Source organism: Palaemon carinicauda, chromosome 44 (assembly GCF_036898095.1).
Source record: "Palaemon carinicauda isolate YSFRI2023 chromosome 44, ASM3689809v2, whole genome shotgun sequence".
In the NCBI taxonomy this organism is placed as follows: domain Eukaryota; kingdom Metazoa; phylum Arthropoda; class Malacostraca; order Decapoda; family Palaemonidae; genus Palaemon; species Palaemon carinicauda.
Window position 1 is genome coordinate 54097259 of NC_090768.1, and position 19140 is coordinate 54116398.

Below are 19140 nucleotides of genomic sequence, written 5' to 3' on the forward strand. Positions count from 1 at the left end.
TCTTCCCAGATGCAATTATCCATGTTGGGGGCTTGGGGGTTCTTACTTCTGGAAGTCTATGCTCTATTTCTTTTTCCATCCATTCTTCTGGTTTATATACCTCTAGGTGTCTTGGTGCTTTATCACATAGAGCCCCAGAAATCAAACAATTGTCAATTTTTATGCTCTCTAAATTTTTATTTGCTTCTAAAGCAATCTCAAAACTTGAAAATGATACCCAAGCTTCCCAAAAGCCTTTACTACCATTAAGCTCCATTAAAATTTCTTTGATTGCCCCAAATCTACAGAAGGCTTCATGAATTATGTCATAGCTACAACCAATTGGTATGTTTTTTAAGTGGAGAATTTTCAGATTTTTTGTTGGATCTGGTAATGAGCCAGAACCAGAGAGTAAAGTATCACTGTTAATACAAGCATCATTTTCCACCAGTGCCGATAAATTGTCTTTAACAACACTGGTCAGAGAAGTATTGTTGGAGGAATCCTTTTTATTGCAGAGGTTGTCAACAGAGCTTTCCCTATTTAAACAAGCAGAAGTCGTCAACGGTGTCTGGGGTTCGCCATTTGATCCAGGGGTACGGGGAATATTAAGTTTACTCATTAATTATTTTTTCAGGGGGAGGGAAGGGGTCATAATAACAATGAAAAAAAAACAATGGAAAAAAATAAAGTTCAAGGGAGAGAAAAAATTAAGACTGTCTGAAATTCCAAAGAAGACACCGTTAGCCTTTCCTGGAATTAATTTCTCCACCAATGACACCTGTGAAAGCTGCTTACCAAATGTCCACTCCCTACCCTACCACAAAGGGATGGTACCACTATGATTAGAGTGGCTCAAGTGTATGCCAAACCCGCTTGATGGGACTGAGAGCATTTCAAGAATACAATCATCCCCACTCTAATCATAGTGGCAGGCAAACCGGACAGAATGCCGAGAGTCCTATCTCTATAAAATCGCCAACCCCTGGAATCCGAAGGCCAAATTTCCTAAGAGATAGTTCCGCGTGCCAGTATGGGAATACTGACACTCCTAGGTGTCCAAACATTTTCGGGCAGTTGGCAAGACCACCACAGCTCCCACAATTGATTTTGAAATAAAAACCGATCATGGATACAATGTCCCCTCTAAAAAACCTGGACAGTGAAATGGGTAAGAGAGTTTTGACAGAAAGGTTGGAGACAGCTGATAATTATGAAGGAGGAATAAGCAATAAGAGGTAATAGAAAAAGAATGAGAGAAATTTAGAGTCAAACTGAGGAAAAGAAATTCCCCAGTTCGAGAGCCCTCTTGCCCGTCACAAGCCTTCAGCACGGGAATGATATGCCGTGCTGAAGCCCAATGACTTCATCAAGGCATTCTCTCGTTAAGAGGGTCCAATTCCTGCTGGGATTAGCCAGAAAAAATCCTGTTGGTATTAGACACAGTAAAAATCTTGTTTCCTGTGACAAGAAAAAAACTATCCCATGGGAGGAAATCTACTCCCTACAGAACTTGCACGGTAACTCTCTTAAACATCTTTCGTCTAGGCAAGTAGGACAAACAGGATTTGTATTTATGTCTGTCCAGCTCATAAGGATGCCATAAAGATTGCTATCCCCTTCTGGATAAGAACGTAAATACAGAGATTTCCTAGACATAAAGCACTCGCCTGTAACTCACAGATAATACAAGTCATGAGCCCTAAACACTAAATGGGTAAGATTTTAATGCAAGAGGCTCGATTGTAGAGCATAAACTCATCACTTCACGAACAGCAGTGTTGTGGGGCAGGTAATGCACGCAAGAGTCCTCTTGCTACATGAATATGGTTGCCTAGCAACCAAGCATGGTGCAATCAAACCAATTTTCTTTGACTGGCCGGTCGTATATAACACAACTAGGAGTAACCCTATATAAAGGACTCTAGTTTGTAAAGTATCTGCATAGGAATAAAAACAAATTCTTTGCATGGCCTACACTAATACAAGCAGCATTAGCTTTCTAGGTGGCAGATTGATTTGGAATTTTCAGGCATCGGGACATCCAAGGTCATTGATGCAAATATAATTTATCATAAATGGAGAACAGGTAATTAAATTCTCCACAACTGATAATAAAATATTGGGCCTTGCATTTGCTAAAATGTCAGCCCATAAAGGATGTCTACCATTCAAATCTCCTAGTAAGATAAAAGGTTGAGGGAGTTAATTCACCTCTACTAAATTATCATACAAAATGTCATCATTTGGAGTTACGTAAATAAAGCACATTGTGTATTTTCTCCCTATATCTTTATGTATAATCACTGCCTGCAGATGTTTATAGGAGACTTCCACTATGGCTCACTGCTTGTTGATCATATGGTGTCCTATAGCTAACATACTCTCGAGGACAAGGGGTATTAGCATCAAGCTTGCTCTCATATAGACATACAGTTATAGGTGAGTTCTCATGAATGAGTCATATAAGTTCTTCATATTTTCCCCTTAAACCCTGACAATTCTATTGCAAAAATCAAGAAAAAACTAAGGTTTATTTCTGGAAGACATCTTGGATGAGGTCTTCCCATTGGCAGTTTTTTATTTAACATTATTTCCTACAGGCTTCTTTAAAGGGGTTCAAGATTCAAGCTTCTTCTTTTCTGTACACACTACAATTTGTAACATTTGATTTATGACATTTACAGTTTACACAAATGGTCACTGCAAGGGAGCACTAACATTACAAACCCCCACAATGTTAAACATCAAATACATTGGTCCAAGGGAATTATTATTATTATTATTATTATTACCTGCTAAGCTACAACCCTAGTTGGAAAAGAAGGATGCTTTAAGCCTAGGGGGCCCAACAGGGAAAATGGCCTAGTCGGGAAAGGACACAAGGAAAAAAATGTTTCAAGAAAAGTAACAGCATTGAAATAAATATTTCCTTTATAAACAATTGAAACTATTAACAAAACAAGGAGAGAAATTAGATAGAATAGTGCCCAAGCGTACCCTGAAGCAGGAGAACTCAAACCCAAGACAGTAGAAGACCATGGTACAGATGCTATGGCACAAACCAAGACTAGAGAACAATGGTTTGATTTTAGTGTCCTCCTAAAAGAGCTCATTAGATATGAAATGGTATCCACACACTTAAAGTTGCTCTTAGAGTGCTTAACATTCAAGCTACAACCACCACTTTCCTCTCAATCAAGTTGTCTAAATAAGTGGGTTAAGGTTACAGGAAAGAGGATTTTGCAGCAGAAGGGTCTTGAGTACAGTAAATAAGGAAATGAGAGGCTCTACAAGAGTATCTCTTAAATCTGTAATGCACTGTGCACCATCAAGAACCCTTACTGAATATAATACTAGAAACACTATAGACAAAACTTAACAAGTATTGAGTTTGGGTTTGAAATAGACAGGTTACCTAAAAAAAGCTAAAGAAGTAGAGAGCTTATGGAGCTCACCAGTATCAAAACAAGATTCATTAAGTGCTGGATTGGAGTTCCAGGCTGGGGTTTATCATCGTCACCATCCCTGCTATTATGAACTAGCCTTTCCTATGGATTTCCCTCTTAAGTAAATAAAAGTTGACTTCTTGTGCTTTGAACTTTAATTTGGTTGGTAAGCATAGAATATTACTTTACCATAAAAGGAACAGGGGTGCCTTAGCACTCCTCATATCAGTTATGCAAATAACAAAATTTTACCCAACATCAGAGAGAATGTGGATCACAATTGCCTATAAAAAACCTAAGAACGTCTAAATGCCAGTTATCAACAAATCAAGAAAACATGTTTAAATGATTAGCACTTTAAAAAACCTGAATTTTAACAATTTGAAGTTGACACTCTGAAAAGAAAGTAAGTGTCACTTGAAAAGGCAGACATGTTTGAATGTTTAGCACTAAGAAAAACCTGAATTTTAACAATCTGAAGTTGACAGAATGAAAAGAAAGTAAGTGTCACTTGAAAAGGCAACCAGTGGTTGCTATTATCAGCTAGATTTTCACAACACTTTAAAGGAATAAAAGTGGGAAATTTTTTAGTTTCAAGGATAAATGTCAATAAAACCCGAGTTTTTGGAGAGAAGCAATATGAACATTGAGTTAATTTCATAAAACACTGTAATGATCTACCAAATTTAATTTTTCCCATAAGAAATAAAATGATAAATAATTATAGACCAACTCACCTGGGGTTAGTCTTGCTTCCTCTTCAAAGGTTGATCATATTGGCATCTACCTCGCTAGGACGCTCCACTATGGTAATGCATGTCATCTCTGTTCTGGTATATCAAGCCATTGCTGTTTTATCCATGTGACCTAAGGGGATGTTCATTAAGTTACCAATATGACAACAATGATTCTTCATTAACTTTCTTCATAATTCTATTTAATCTGATAACAAAACTTGAGAGTAACCATTATAAAGTAGGTTTAATTTCTTACCCTCCATAATGAAAAATTTCTTTAAATAACGATATCTTTTTTTTCAAGGACAGGACAAAAGTCTTTTACTCCCTATAAAATTCATCCTCTTCAACCAAATTAAGAGTAACCGAGGGAAAGCTAGGAGATTGGTATTTTCATGAACACAATGTAACTTGTGAGGAATAGTAATACTGTGGAAAACTGTTCATTTGGACATTCCATCTAATCAGGAATACTCCTCCTAGCTTCTAAAAAAAACATTAATTATGCTACTGTAGTTCATTTATAATACCCCAGACTGGAGCACAGAAAAATGCGATACCTTCATGGAACCTAGTGAGGGGTACTACCCCATATACTCACCCATTTGCTAAAACGTTAAAACTGTCCCATCAGAAACTGACCTCTCAGAACATTCATCCAAACTCAAAAGGTGCAGAACCACTAGATGTATACAATAGTCACAATGGCAATAGAAGATCTGGCCCCCTAATTCAAACACATGAGATTGAATTTATTCATTTGGGCTCCTAAATCTGGCTGCAAGGAAGGGGAGACCATTTGCCATCCAGCATGCAAGGAAGGATGAAAACCTTGCAGGACCCTGCAGTTGCAGTTTTACAAAGGAAAAAGGAATAGAGGTATAGAACAGTAATAGAAGACTAAAAACGATCCTGACAAGGGCTAAAAGGAAACTGCAAAGGACCGCAGATACCATGAATCCCCAAAAGCGTTATTCAAATATATACAAGGTCTGTTCTTTAATCAATTATACAGATACAAGACATTTTAGATTTAAGAATATATGCCTATAAAACCAGAGTTTTTTGAGAGAAGCCATATGAACTTCATGGAAGTTACATAAAACACAACAATGACATACCATACTTGAGTTTTCCATCAAGTAACAATAAAATGATAGCAAACAGGCAAGTAACAATGAAATTATAGCAAATAAGCTGTGCTACAATCAATCCATCATGCATTGTTGGAATTTCATAAAATAATCCAAGATTTATGATGCAAAATAATTCTTACTTATTCTAATAATGTACAGTGATAAAACTTGATGCTCACCTGGGATTAGTCAGGTTTCCTCTTCGAAGGTTGTTGATGTAGATGTCTATCAAATTTTTATTTATTAAACTTGCCATTCACCCTCACTCCACTGTCTTATCCCCCTTGCTACGGTAATGCATGACATCTCTACATTCTATAGTAATTGCCGTTTTACCCATCTAAACTAGGGGGATGTAAATTAGGTCAATAATAAGACAACATTACAGGCTCCTAAGTAACTTTCTTAATAATAATTCTAATTAATCACAAAAAAGCGTAATCACCATCTTGAAATGGATTTAATTTCCATTTCTCCATACTCGAGAAATTGTTTTGAATAAATTGGACTATTAAGTTTTTTTTATCCCAATCAACTTCATTCCCTTGAACTAAATTGGGACTAGTCAAGGGGAAACTAGGATTTATAGGTAGTAGGTTAGCCTGGGCACCAGCCACCCGATGAGATACTACCTGTGGTAATAAATGTTCAATGTAGTTTTACATTTATGCTCCCATGTACGTTGTGTTTCTCTGCTTGCATTTACCAGCTTATTATGTTGCTATTTGTGTGTCTTCATGCATATTATTGCTTGTGGATGTCCCTGTGTTGTCTGGCCCTTACTTTGATGTATTTGTTTGTTATTGTGCATGTAAAATAGTACGTGTTGTAATAGTGGCTGTTTCTATTGTTTCAGGAGGTGACTCCAGTTTTTGTGTGCAATAAAACCTATAACCTATGACAGGTTTTTTTATTTTCACAACAATTTATTGCACACAACATAAAAATTTGAGAGGCCATGGAACGGTTCCTACGTCCAGAACGCTTCGAGGCTGACCCGGATTCTGCCACCGCTGCTAAGGAGTGGACGCACTGGCTAAGGACATTCAACAACTTCTACCAAGCAGTACAGAAGACATCTCCCAGTGCAGACAAACTAATCCTACTCACCAACTACGTTGCTCCTCGAGTGTACGACTACATAGCAGACTGTGACACTTATGTTAAGGCTGAGAAAGCACTGACATCACTGTATGTAAAACCTAGAAATGAGGTATTTGCTAGGCATGTCCTGGCCACACGTAGGCAGGGGTCAGGTGAGTCTCTAGACCAGTTTCTCCAAGCTCTGAAGCTCCTAGCAAAAGACTGTCAGTTCAAAGCAGTGTCAGCAGAGCAGGCGTGTGATAACTATGTTAGAGATGCATTCATCAATGGACTTTCTTCTGGTGCCATTCGTCAAAGACTACTCGAAAATATAACTCTTAACTTGCAAACTGCTTATGAACAGGCACGCACTTTAGAGATGGCTCAGAAACATTCTGCTTCTTATACTACTGTTGAGCCAATTACTGCTGCTGTACCTCAGCCACAAAGTCAGTCAGGTGATTCAGAGTTTTTAGAAAGTAGTGATGAAACTGCTCATCTTGCCGCCACTACTGGCGCCAATCAGTGTTTTTTCTGTGGATTGAAACGGCACCCTCGGTTCAAATGTCCTGCTAGGGAAGCTTTATGTCTAAAGTGTAAGAAACAAGGACATTATGCAAAAGTGTGTAGGTCAGGGAAACCGGTAGGGGATACCTCTGCTGGTAAAACTAAATATTCGGCAGCAACACTGGCTACTGTGTCTGGGGCTGTGCCTAGTAGTCTTAGTAAATCTTTGAGTTGTTTGAAAGTTAATGGTCTCCCTGTTAATGCACTTATTGATACAGGAAGCTCGGAAAATTTTGTGAGTCAGAAGATTGCTAAAGAAAACAACCTAATCATACTTCCTGACGACGGGCACGTCTCTATGGCTGATGCGTCTCTCTCGTCCAAAGTCTTAGGTCTTTGTTGTGTTGATGTGGAGCTGCAAGGACAAATTTATCCTAGTGTAAAACTCAAAGTACTGCCAGCCCTGTGTAGTGATGTAATTTTGGGGCATGAATTCTTGAAGAATCATTCTGCTCTAGAAATGGCTTTTGGAGGAGCACGCCCACCACTCAAGATATGTGGGCTGGCAGCAGTGAAGTTGGTTGCGCCCGCACTCTTCAGCAATCTGACATCAGACTGCAGACCCATTGCGGCAAAGTCTAGACATTACTCTCAGGCTGATAGGGAATTTGTCAAAACTGAAATTGGTAGAATGCTACAAGAAGGAATAATAAGACCCAGCCAGTCTCCATGGAGGGCCCAGGTGCTAATCACTGCAGGGCACAATCGCAGGAAGAGAATGGTGATTGATTATTCACAAACTATAAACAGGTTTACTGAGCTGGATGCTTACCCTTTGCCTCGGATCGATGAAACAGTGAATAATGTCTCAAGATATAAAGTGTTTAGCACCTTGGACCTGAAGAGCGCCTACCACCAAGTGCCAATAAGAGAAGACGAAAAGTTGTACACTGCTTTTGAGGCGAGTGGAAAGCTGTACGAGTTCAATCGAATCCCATTTGGTGTGAAGAACGGAGTGGCCGCTTTCCAACGAGTTGTGGATCAGATCCTTGCAAAAGAAAAGGTGGAAGGGGCATTTGCTTATGTGGACAATGTGACTGTATGTGGAGAGACGGAAGAGGAGCATGACAAAAACCTAAATCATTTCTTGAAAGTGGCGAGGGATTACAACCTCACATTTAATCATGACAAGTGTGATTTCAGGACACAGTCTATAAACCTTCTGGGATACTCTATAAAGGACGGAGAGATTAGACCTGATCCAGAACGACTGCAGCCTCTCTTGAGTCTACCCCTTCCCAAGGATACTGCCTCTCTTCGGAGAATGTTGGGGTTGCTTGCTCATTACTCACGATGGATACCCAACTTCTCTGAGAAGGTCCGGCCTCTTTCACACTCCACGAGATTCCCATTGTCTTTTGAAGCTTCTCTGACTTTTGAGAAATTGAAGAATGAAATTGCGAAGTCCGTGGTGCAAGCCATTGATCCTACATCCCCTTTCACAGTCGAAACAGATGCCTCAGACCATGCCATTGCCGCTACTCTCACTCAGAATGGACGTCCTGTAGCGTTCTTCTCTCGCAGTCTCTCTGACAGTGAACAAAGGCATTCTTCAGTAGAGAAAGAAGCTTATGCCATAGTTGAGGCCCTCAGAAAGTGGAAGCATTACCTAATTGGTCATCACTTTAAGCTGATTACTGACCAGCGAAGTGTAACATTCATGTTCGACACAAGATCTTCAAGCAAAATCAAGAACGACAAGATAGCCAGGTGGCGCATTGAACTGTCATGCTACCACTACGATATAGTGTATCGTCCAGGTACGGAAAATATTCCTGCAGATGCTCTCTCGCGTGTCTGTGGTGCTGTAGCTACAGACAAACTCAAACAACTGCATGAAAGTCTCTGTCATCCTGGAGTGTCAAGGATGGTGCATTTCATCCGAGTTCGGAACCTGGCTTATTCTGTTGAGGATGTAAAGAAGGTTACTGCTTCTTGTCCAATCTGCTCTACTGTCAAACCTCAGTTCTATAAGCCTGATGATGGCCATCTGGTGAAAGCTACTCAGCCATACGAGAGATTGAACTTGGATTTTAAGGGGCCCCTTCCGTCACAGTCGAAAAACAGATACTTGCTTACAGTCATTGACGAATTCTCACGGTTCCCTTTTGCGTTCCCTTGTTCAGACATGACTGCTGGTGCTATCATCGGGTGTTTGGTACAACTGTTTGCACTATTCGGAATGCCAGCATACATACACTCAGACAGGGGAGCCTCTTTCATGTCAGAAGAACTGAAGAGATTCTTACTAGAGAAAGGAGTGGCTACCAGTCGCACTACGCCCTACAACCCAAGGGGCAATGGCCAGGTGGAGAGGTACAATGGAATCATATGGAAAACCATTCAGTTAGCTCTCAGAACAAGGAATCTTGATGTCTCAAAATGGGAAGTTGTCCTCCCAGATGCACTTCACTCTATCCGTTCCCTGCTATGTACGTCAACTAATTGTACACCACACGAGCGTTTCCTAAAGCATCCTCGGAAGTCCACGTCAGGTCGTACGTTGCCTACCTGGCTCATCACCAAAGGTCCCGCTCTATTAAGACGACAAGTACGGCACAGCAAGAATGACCCTCTAGTAGATGAAGTAGAAATAGTAGAAGCTAATCCTGAATATGCTCATGTCAAGTTTCCTGATGGTAGAGAGTCCACTGTGTCTTTGAGGCATCTAGCACCTTTAAGTGGTGATGGTAGTAGCTGCGTGGAGGCCCCCAGATCTTCACTGCCGCAATCTCTAGAGTCTCTAGGTATATCAGAGTCTGAGGTGCGCCGTCCAGATGCTAGAGCAAGCTCGGAACCTGCTCTTCAAGAAGTCACTCATGACGTTACATCCGGGAAAAGTGCTGTTCAAGAGCTTCCTGCTGCGTCTGGTCAAGGCACTACACCTGTACCACTCCGGAGGTCCGAAAGGACCCGGCGGGCTCCTAAGTATTTTGATGATTATGCTGCTTGAATTTCATAGGTGGGGAGAATGTGGTAATAAATGTTCAATGTAGTTTTACATTTATGCTCCCATGTACGTTGTGTTTCTCTGCTTGCATTTACCAGCTTATTATGTTGCTATTTGTGTGTCTTCATGCATATTATTGCTTGTGGATGTCCCTGTGTTGTCTGGCCCTTACTTTGATGTATTTGTTTGTTATTGTGCATGTAAAATAGTACGTGTTGTAATAGTGGCTGTTTCTATTGTTTCAGGAGGTGACTCCAGTTTTTGTGTGCAATAAAACCTATAACCTATGACAGGTTTTTTATTTTCACAACACTACCGCTAGCGAGTTATGAGGTTATATGACTGGCCAAACAGTTCTACATTGATCCTTCTCTCCGGTTACAGTTCACTTTCCCTCTGCCTACACTTACACCAAATAGTTTGGAATATTCTTTACGGACTCTCGTCTGTCCTCATACACCAGACAACACCGAGATTACCAAACCATCCTTCTTCACTACACTGTAATTGTTCAATGGCTGCTTTCCTCTTGGTAAGGGTAGAAGAAATTCTTTAGCTATGGTAAGCAGCTCTTCTAAGAGGACACACCAAAATCAAACCATTGTTCTCTAGTCTTAGGTAGTGCCATAGCCTCTGTACCATGGTCTTCCACTGTCTTGGGTTAGAGATCTTGCTTGAAGGTACACTTGGGTACACTATTCCATCTAATTTCTCGTCCTCTTGTTTTGTTAAAAGTTTTTAAAGTTTATACAGGAATTATTTATTTTAACGTTACTGTTCTTGAAACATGTTTTTTCCTTGTTTCCTTTCCTCACTGGGATATTTTCCATGTGAGGACCCTGCCTTATAGCATGCTGCTTTTCCAACAAGGGTTGTAGCTTAGCAAGTAATAATAATAACAATAATAGTTTTTTCATGAACACTAAGTAACTTACGAGGAATCTAACAGTAGTGAAAAACTCTGGTCATTTAGACATTCAATCTTATCAGAAATACTCCCACCTTCTGAGAAAAAGTGAATTAAACCAGTTCCTTTATAATACACAGGACTTAAGAACTGAAAAAGCAGAGATACCTTCATGCGAGTTAGTGAAAAGGTACTACACCACACATTCATCCCCTTGCAAATAGGTTAACAGTCCTATCGGAAACTCTGAACTTTCAGAACATTCACCCAAGATCCAAAGTTACAGAACTACTAGATTTTAGATGCTAGTTTCCATAGCAGGAAATAAATGGAAATAGAAGCTCTGGTCCCCAAATTCAAACACAAGGGATTGAATTTATGAATTTTGGCCATAAGAAATGGCACAGATATGGGAGACCATTCAGCCTCCAACATGCTAGTACAGATGAAAACCCTGCACCCAAGGGATGAAAAGACATTACAAAGGAGCAGTGACAGCATGAACCCCTATAGGGTTATTCATATATATAAGATAAGGTCTGTACTATAGTCAATTATAGAGACAAGGACTATTTATTATTTTCTTTTAATAATCAATGTCAATAAGAGTATTTTTGGAGAGAAGAAGTAATATGAAAATCAGGGAAGTTTCATAAAATACAACAATGACAACACCTAATTTTCCAATCAAGTAAAAATAAAATGATAGCAAAGAATCTGTTCATGTATTAAGTTATTATGCATTATTGGAGTTTCATAAAATAATTCATAACAATGCACAATTGATATTAATTTTAATACTGTACTAAACATATTTCAATAATCACCATGGTTTAATCTTGTTTCCTCTCTGAAGGTTGTTCACACAGACTATATTTTTTTTCTTTTAAACTTGCCAATCTCCATCACTCCACTGTTTCATCCGCCACTACAGCAGCGCAGGTCATCTCTGAGTTCTATGGCAATTGCAGTTTTATCCATGCAACCTAGGGAAATTATGACAATATTAAAATAACATTACAGGGTCCTCATTAACTTTCTTCGTAATAATTTATTTAATCCCATCATAAAACAGTAATCCTTATCTTGAAATAGGTTTAATTTCCCATCTTCCATACTCGACAAACTGCTTTTAAATAACTGAACAAATGTCTTTTACCCCCAATCAACTTCATCCTCTTGAACTAAATTGAGACTAGTTACAGAACCACTTGTAGGAGATGCTAGTCACCATAGCTGGGAATAAATGGCAATAGAAGCTGTGGCCCCTTAATTCAAACACACAGGATTGCATTTATCAATTTTGGTCACAATACCTGGCACTGTGGCGTGGGAGACCAATCAGCCTGTAAGGTGCTAGTAGGAATGAAAACCCTGTCGTTGCAGTATTTTCAAGGAAGAGGGAATCAAAGCATAGTAGAACTCTTAAAAAAAAAAGAGCACCCAAAGGATGAAAGGATACTAGTTGAATCGATAGCATGAACCCCCACAGTGTTACTCAAATTTATATGACAGGTTCTGTCCTATACCATAGTAAAAAAGATTAAAGTCCTTTTGTTCACACCAAAGAATAAAACCCTTAGGAAATTCATCAGTTGGTTTGACCAGAGCTTCAAAAACTTTCATATCACATTTTAATACTAATTTGTACTTTTTCCTAACTATACAGACCAAAGTTCTTTCATATGAGAATTGATTTGAGCACAATTGTAATTCACAGTTAAAATGTACGAAAAGTTGGCAATAGTTGGTAGTCAGCGGCCAGCAAGGGCAGGCTCTGCCTCCTTTACCAGTAGACTAAACAGTCACACTGATTGCATCTGGGACTTTAGGGGTAAGGTAAAGGTGGGAAGTTCAAAGGACTCGGGTTTGTAGTTAGGGAAAATACAAATAATTTTAAATTTTTCATTTGTTCTTATACAAATACAAACCACCTTCTTTTAACAAGACTCAAAGGTAGGTAGAAGTCCATATTAAACTAGCTGGTTATAATACTGGGATAGCTATGCTTAGACCGGATAAGGTGCGGAGCGTAGCCTCCTAGACATCTCAAGGATAAAGCAATTAAAGCTGTTATACTGTACAAGAAAATCTTGAAAACAGTGAATCTGTTGGGGCAAAATCAAATTAACAAAAGGGTTTTATCTGGACGTATTCATCCTCCCCCTCGTAAAAGGATCATGGAATGAACACTTCATTTTAACAGGAATAGAAATGCTGCTAGCTATCAGTCAAGTTTTAACTATCGTCTATTCAGCAACAGTAAACATGGGGTTCCAACTGCTATACCTAAAAGGAAGGGAAAAATAGGAAAGGGGTCAGGCCATTCTCTCATCTTAGGCTTACACTGTAAGCCTAAAACATGATACTTTTAGGTCCTGTAAAGAAGCGGAACTCAGTACACTACTTGACGAGCAGCAATCCCAGATCCTAGTGAAAATTCATTCAGAGGATTGCGAGTGCATTCTTGCAAATAATCACAGTAAAGGTTGTTAGAGGAAGTCTGACGATTCCATACTCCATCTAAAATTTGAGCCTCAGGTTTTTCTCAAAGGCTCGAGTAGCAACACCTATGATCTCGGTACTCATTGGTGTGCACCCTAGCTTGGTCTCATGCGTTTGGGATTTAGGCGTAAAGCTCAAATGTTAAAGAACAGCTTCCGTAGCCTAGAGCCTTAGTCCCCTTATGGGTCACCAAACTAATACTCCAGGTCATTAGTTATATCACTAATTAAAGAAACTGTAAATTATGAAAATCTGAAATCAGTGATTAACACACTGAATTTTGCTACAAAGTCGGGAACCAAAGCTAAAAGGACCAATTTTTCCAAGCTATACAAACCAGAGTCATTTACAGAATATGGGTTACTCGTAGTCTTGTTTTCTCTACGACCAGACAATAAAAGAAAAAGGGTTTAATTGCATTCTTGAAGTTGCAAAGCTACCACTGTGTATGGTGTAAGACACCTGCACATGATGCTATCCACTCTCTCCTGGTCAAAGAGTTGTGGGACAGAAGTATAGACTCCCAACTCAGACTGGGGTTCCATTATTGAAGTAGGGTAGAAGGTTTCTTACCCTCCTTTACCTCTAAAGGCTTGTGAAGGGACGTCACCTGAACAGATCATCATTCTATGCTCTAATGACTGCAATTCATTCGAGATAAGATATCTTGTGCCTATTATTCATTCCCATTGAACCACTCTCTGGACCACCCATGGGACTTTTCCGGGAGGATATCTCTACCTGGTTGGATTGCGGACATATAATTTATTGTCATTAGAAGGGGGGGCTATAATTGGAGATTTGTTGTAAACTCCATAATGGCAGCGCATAGAGCTTTCTCTGGCTGAACAATAATCCTGACCGAATCATGGCCGGTTTCTGTTTTTGTCCTACTCTAATAGGCATGGAAGGAGAGTACAAATTAAAAAGAATACAGAGTTTTGGATAGCTTTGGGAAGACCCCTATAGTTAATAGGAAACCAAGTTCGTGAAAATTTGTAGAGGATTGCAAACATTCATCTTCCAACAAGGTTGCCTCATGACCAAAGAGAAAAGCTGTCTCAACTCAGGGGTCCCTCCACAATGTCTCTTTAAAAATGCATATTTATTCTTTACTATCATGGTTATTGTCCTGAGACCTTGCTCAAGGCAAGAATCTTTAACAAGTACCAGCTCAAGATCTCCCACTGTATAGTCGACACTAATCTGAATATTATGGGCAACGTCTATTGTAAATAAAGTTTCAGGGAATTTACAACATGAAAAACTAAAGGGAGGCTCTTGCAAAATAGCAGGAGATTAGTCTCCAACTCCTGCTGGGATTAGCCGGACAAAATCCTGTTGGGATTAGACACAGTAAAAATCTTGTTTCCTGTGACAAGAAAAAAAACTATCCCATGGGAGGAAATCTACTCCCTACAGAAACTTGCATGGTAACTCACTCAAACATCTTTCGTCTAGGCAAGTAGGACAAACAGGATTTGTATTTATGTCTGTCCAGCTCATAATGATTGCTATCCCCTTCTGGATAAGAATGTAAATACAGAGATTTCCTAGACACAAAGCACTCGGCTGTAACTCACAGATAATACAAGTCATGAGCCCTAAACACTAAATGGGTAAGATTTTAATGCAAGAGGCTCGATTGTAGAGCGGAAGCGAGAGCATAAACTCATCATTTCACAAACAGCAGTGTTGTGGGGCAGGTAATGCACGCAAGAGTCCTCTTGCTACATGAATATGGTTGCCTAGCAACCAAGCATGGTGCAATCAAACCAATTTTCTTTGACTGGCCGGTCGTATAAAGCACAACTAGGAGTAACCCTATGAAAAGGACTCTTTAGTTTGTAAAGTATCTGCATAGGAATAAAAACAAATTCTTTGCATGGCCTACACTAATACAAGCAGCATTAGCTTTCTAGGTGGCAGATTGATTTGGAGTTTTTAGGCATCAGGACATCCAGGGTCATTGATGCAAATATAATTTATTATAAATGAAGAACAGGTAATCAAATTCTCCACAACTGATAATAAAATATTGGGCCTCGCATTTGCTAAAATGTCAGCCCATAAAGGATGTCTACCATTCAAATCTCCTAGTAAGATAAAAGGTTGAGGGAGTTGTTAATTCACCTCTACTAAATTATCATACAAAATGTCATCATTTGGAGTTACGTAAATAAAGCACATTGTGTATTTTCTCCCTATATCTTTATGTATAATCACTGCCTGCAGATGTGTATAGGAGACTTCCACTATGGCTCACTGCTTGTTGATCATATGGTGTCCTATAGCTAACATACTCTCGAGGACAAGGGGTATTAGCATCAAGCTTGCTCTCATATAGAAATACAGTTATAGGGGAGTTCTCATGAATGAGGCATAAAAGTTCTTCATATTTTCCCCTTAAACCCTGACAATTCTATTGCAAAAATCAAGAAAAAACTAAGGTTTATTTCTGGAAGACATCTTGGATGAGGTCTTCCCATTGGCAGTTTTTTATTTAACATTATTTCCTACAGGCTTCTTTAAAGGGGTTCAAGATTCAAGCTTCCTCTTTTCTGTACACACTACAATTTGTAACATTTGATTTATGACATTTACAGTTTACACAAATGGTCACTGCAAGGGAGCACTAACATTACAAACCCCCACAATGTTAAACATCAAATACATTGGTCCAAGGGAATTATTATTATTATTATTATTACCTGCTAAGCTACAACCCTAGTTGGAAAAGAAGGAAGCTTTAAGCCTAGGGGGCCCAACAAGGAAAATGGCCTAGTCGGGAAAGGACACAAGGAAAAAAATGTTTCAAGAAAAGTAACAGCATTGAAATAAATATTTCCTTTATAAACAATTGAAACTATTAACAAAACAAGGAGAGAAATTAGATAGAATAGTGCCCAAGCGTACCCTGAAGCAGGAGAACTCAAACCCAAGACAGTAGAAGACCATGGTACAGATGCTATGGCACAAACCAAGACTAGAGAACAATGGTTTGATTTTAGTGTCCTCCTAAAAGAGCTCATTAGATATGAAATGGTATCCACACACTTAAAGTTGCTCTTAGAGTGCTTAACATTCAAGCTACAACCACCACTTTCCTCTCTATCAAGTTGTCTAAATAAGTGGGTTAAGGTTACAGGAAAGAGGATTTTGCAGCAGAAGGGTCTTGAGTACAGTAAATAAGGAAATGAGAGGCTCTACAAGAGTATCTCTTAAATCTGTAATGCACTGTGCACCATCAAGAACCCTTACTGAATATAACACTAGAAACACTATAGACAAAACTTTAACAAGTCTTAAGTTTGGGTTTGAAATAGACAGGTTACCTAAAAAAAAGCTAAAAAAAATAGAGAGCTTATGGAGCTCACCAGTATCAAAACAAGATTCATCAAGTGCTGGATTGGAGTTCCGGGATGGGGTTTATCATCATCATCATCCCCGCTATTATGAACTAGCCTTGCCTATGGATTTCCCTCTTAAGTAAACAAAAGTTGACTTGTTGTGCTTTGAACTTTAATTTGGTTGGTAAGCATAGAATATTACTTTTCCATTAAAGGAACAAGGGTGCCTTCACCCTCCTCATATCAGTTATGCAAATAACAAAATTGTACCCTACACCAGAGAGAATGTGGATCACAATTGTCGCTTGAAAAGGCCACCAGTGGTTGCTATTATCAGCTAGATTTCCACAACACTTTAAAGAAATAAAAGTGGGAAATTTTTTAGTTTCAAGGATAAATGTCAATAAAACCCGAGTTTTTGGAGAGAAGCAATAAGAACATTGAGGAAGTTTCATAAAACACCGTAATGATCTACCAAATTTAATTTTTCCCATAAGAAATAAAATGATAAATAAGTATAGACCAACTCACCTGGGGTTAGTCTTGCTTCCTCTTCAAAGGTTGATCATATTGGCATCTACCTCGCTCGGACGCTCCACTAGGATAATGCATGTCATCTCTGTTCTGGTATATCAAGCCATTGCTGTTTTATACAAGTAACCTAGGGGGATGTTCATAAGGTTAGCAATATAACAACAACAATGATTCTTCATTAACTTTCTTCATAATTCTATTTAATCTGATAACAAAACTTAAGAGTAACCATCATAAAGTAGGTTTAATTTCTTACTCTCCATAATGAAAAATTTCTTTAAATAACAAGATAATTTTTTTAAAGAACAGAACAAGTCTTTTACTCCCTATAAAATTCATCCTCTTCAGCCAAATTAAGAGTAACCAAGGGAGAGCTAAGAGATTGGTATTTTCATGAACACAATGTAACTTGAGAGGAATAGTAATACTGTGGAAAACTGATCATTTGGACATAACATCTAATCAGAAATACTCCTAGCTTCTAAAAAAAAGGACGAATTATGCTACTGTAGTTCATTTATAATAACCCAGACTAGAGCACAGAAAAATGCGATACCTTCATGGAACCTAGTGAGGGGTACTACCCCATATACTCACCCATTTGCAAAAAACGTCAAAACTGTCCCATCAGAAACTGACCTCTCAGAACATTCATCCAAACTCAAAAGGTGCAAAACCACTAGATGTAAACAATAGTCACAATGGCAATAGAAGATCTGGCCCCCTAATTCAAAACCATGAGATTGAATTTATTCATTTGGGCTCCTAAATCTGGCTGCAAGGAAGGGGAGACCATTTGCCATCCAGCATGCAAGGAAGGATGAAAACCTTGCAGGACCCTGTAGTTGCAGTTTTACAAATGAAAAAGGAATAGAGGTTTAGAACAGTAATAGTAGAAGACTAAAAACGATCCTGACAAGGGCTAAAAGGAAACTGCAAAGGACCGCAGATACCATGAACCCCCAAAAGCGTTATTCAAATACATACAAGGTCTGTTCTTTAATCAATTATACAGATACAAGACATTTTAGATTTAAGAATATAAGTCTATAAAACCAGAGTTTTTTGAGAGAAGCCATATGAACTTCATGGAAGTTACATAAAACACAACAATGACATACCATACTTGAGTTTTCCATCAAGTAACAATAAAATGATAGCAAATAGGCAAGTAACAATGAAATTATAGCAAATAAGCTGTGCTACAATCAATCCATCATGCATTGTTGGAATTTCATAAAATAATCCAAGATTTATGATGCAAAATAATTCTTACTTATTCTAATAATGTACAGTAATAAAACTTGATGCTCACCTGGGATTAGTCAGGTTTCCTCTCCGAAGGTTGTTGATGTAGATGTCTATCAAATTTTTATTTATTAAACTTGCCATTCACCCTCACTCCACTGTCTTATCCCCCTTGCTACGATAATGCATGACATCTCTACATTCTACAGTAATTGCCGTTTTACCCATCTAACCTAGGGGGATGTAAATTAGGTCAATAATAAGACGACAACATTACAGGCTCCTAATTAACTTTCTTAATAATAATTCTATTTAATCACAAAAAAGCGTAATCACCATCTTGAAATGGATTTAATTTCAATTTCTCCATACTCGAGAAATTGTTTTGAATAAACTGGACTAAAGTTTTTTTTATCCCAATCAACTTCATTCCCTTGAACTAAATTGGGACTAGTCAAGGGGAAACTAGGATTTATAGGTAGTAGGTTAGCCTGGGCACCAGCCACCCGATGAGATACTACCGCTAGCGAGTTATGAGGTTATATGACTGGCCAGACAGTTCTACATTGATCCTTCTCTCCGGTTACAGTTCACTTTCCCTCTGCCTACACTTACACCAAATAGTTTGGAATATTCTTTACGGACTCTCGTCTGTCCTCATACACCAGACAACACCGAGATTACCAAACAATTCT

The 19140-nt window shown here is 38.8% G+C and overlaps 1 long non-coding RNA gene across 1 annotated transcript in view; it reads right to left on the bottom strand.

The window, feature by feature from the left end:
• The window catches only part of LOC137634241 (uncharacterized), a 37816-nt gene extending 26032 nt beyond the window's left edge, over positions 1–11784 (bottom strand). Inside the window, exons 1-3 of the long non-coding RNA XR_011042490.1 lie at positions 11636–11784; positions 5481–5646; positions 4166–4295 (exon numbers count right to left, since the gene is read on the bottom strand). This is a non-coding gene — a long non-coding RNA (uncharacterized lncRNA). The remainder of the gene's footprint in view (positions 1–4165; positions 4296–5480; positions 5647–11635) is intronic.
• Positions 11785–19140: the final 7356 nt, after the last annotated feature.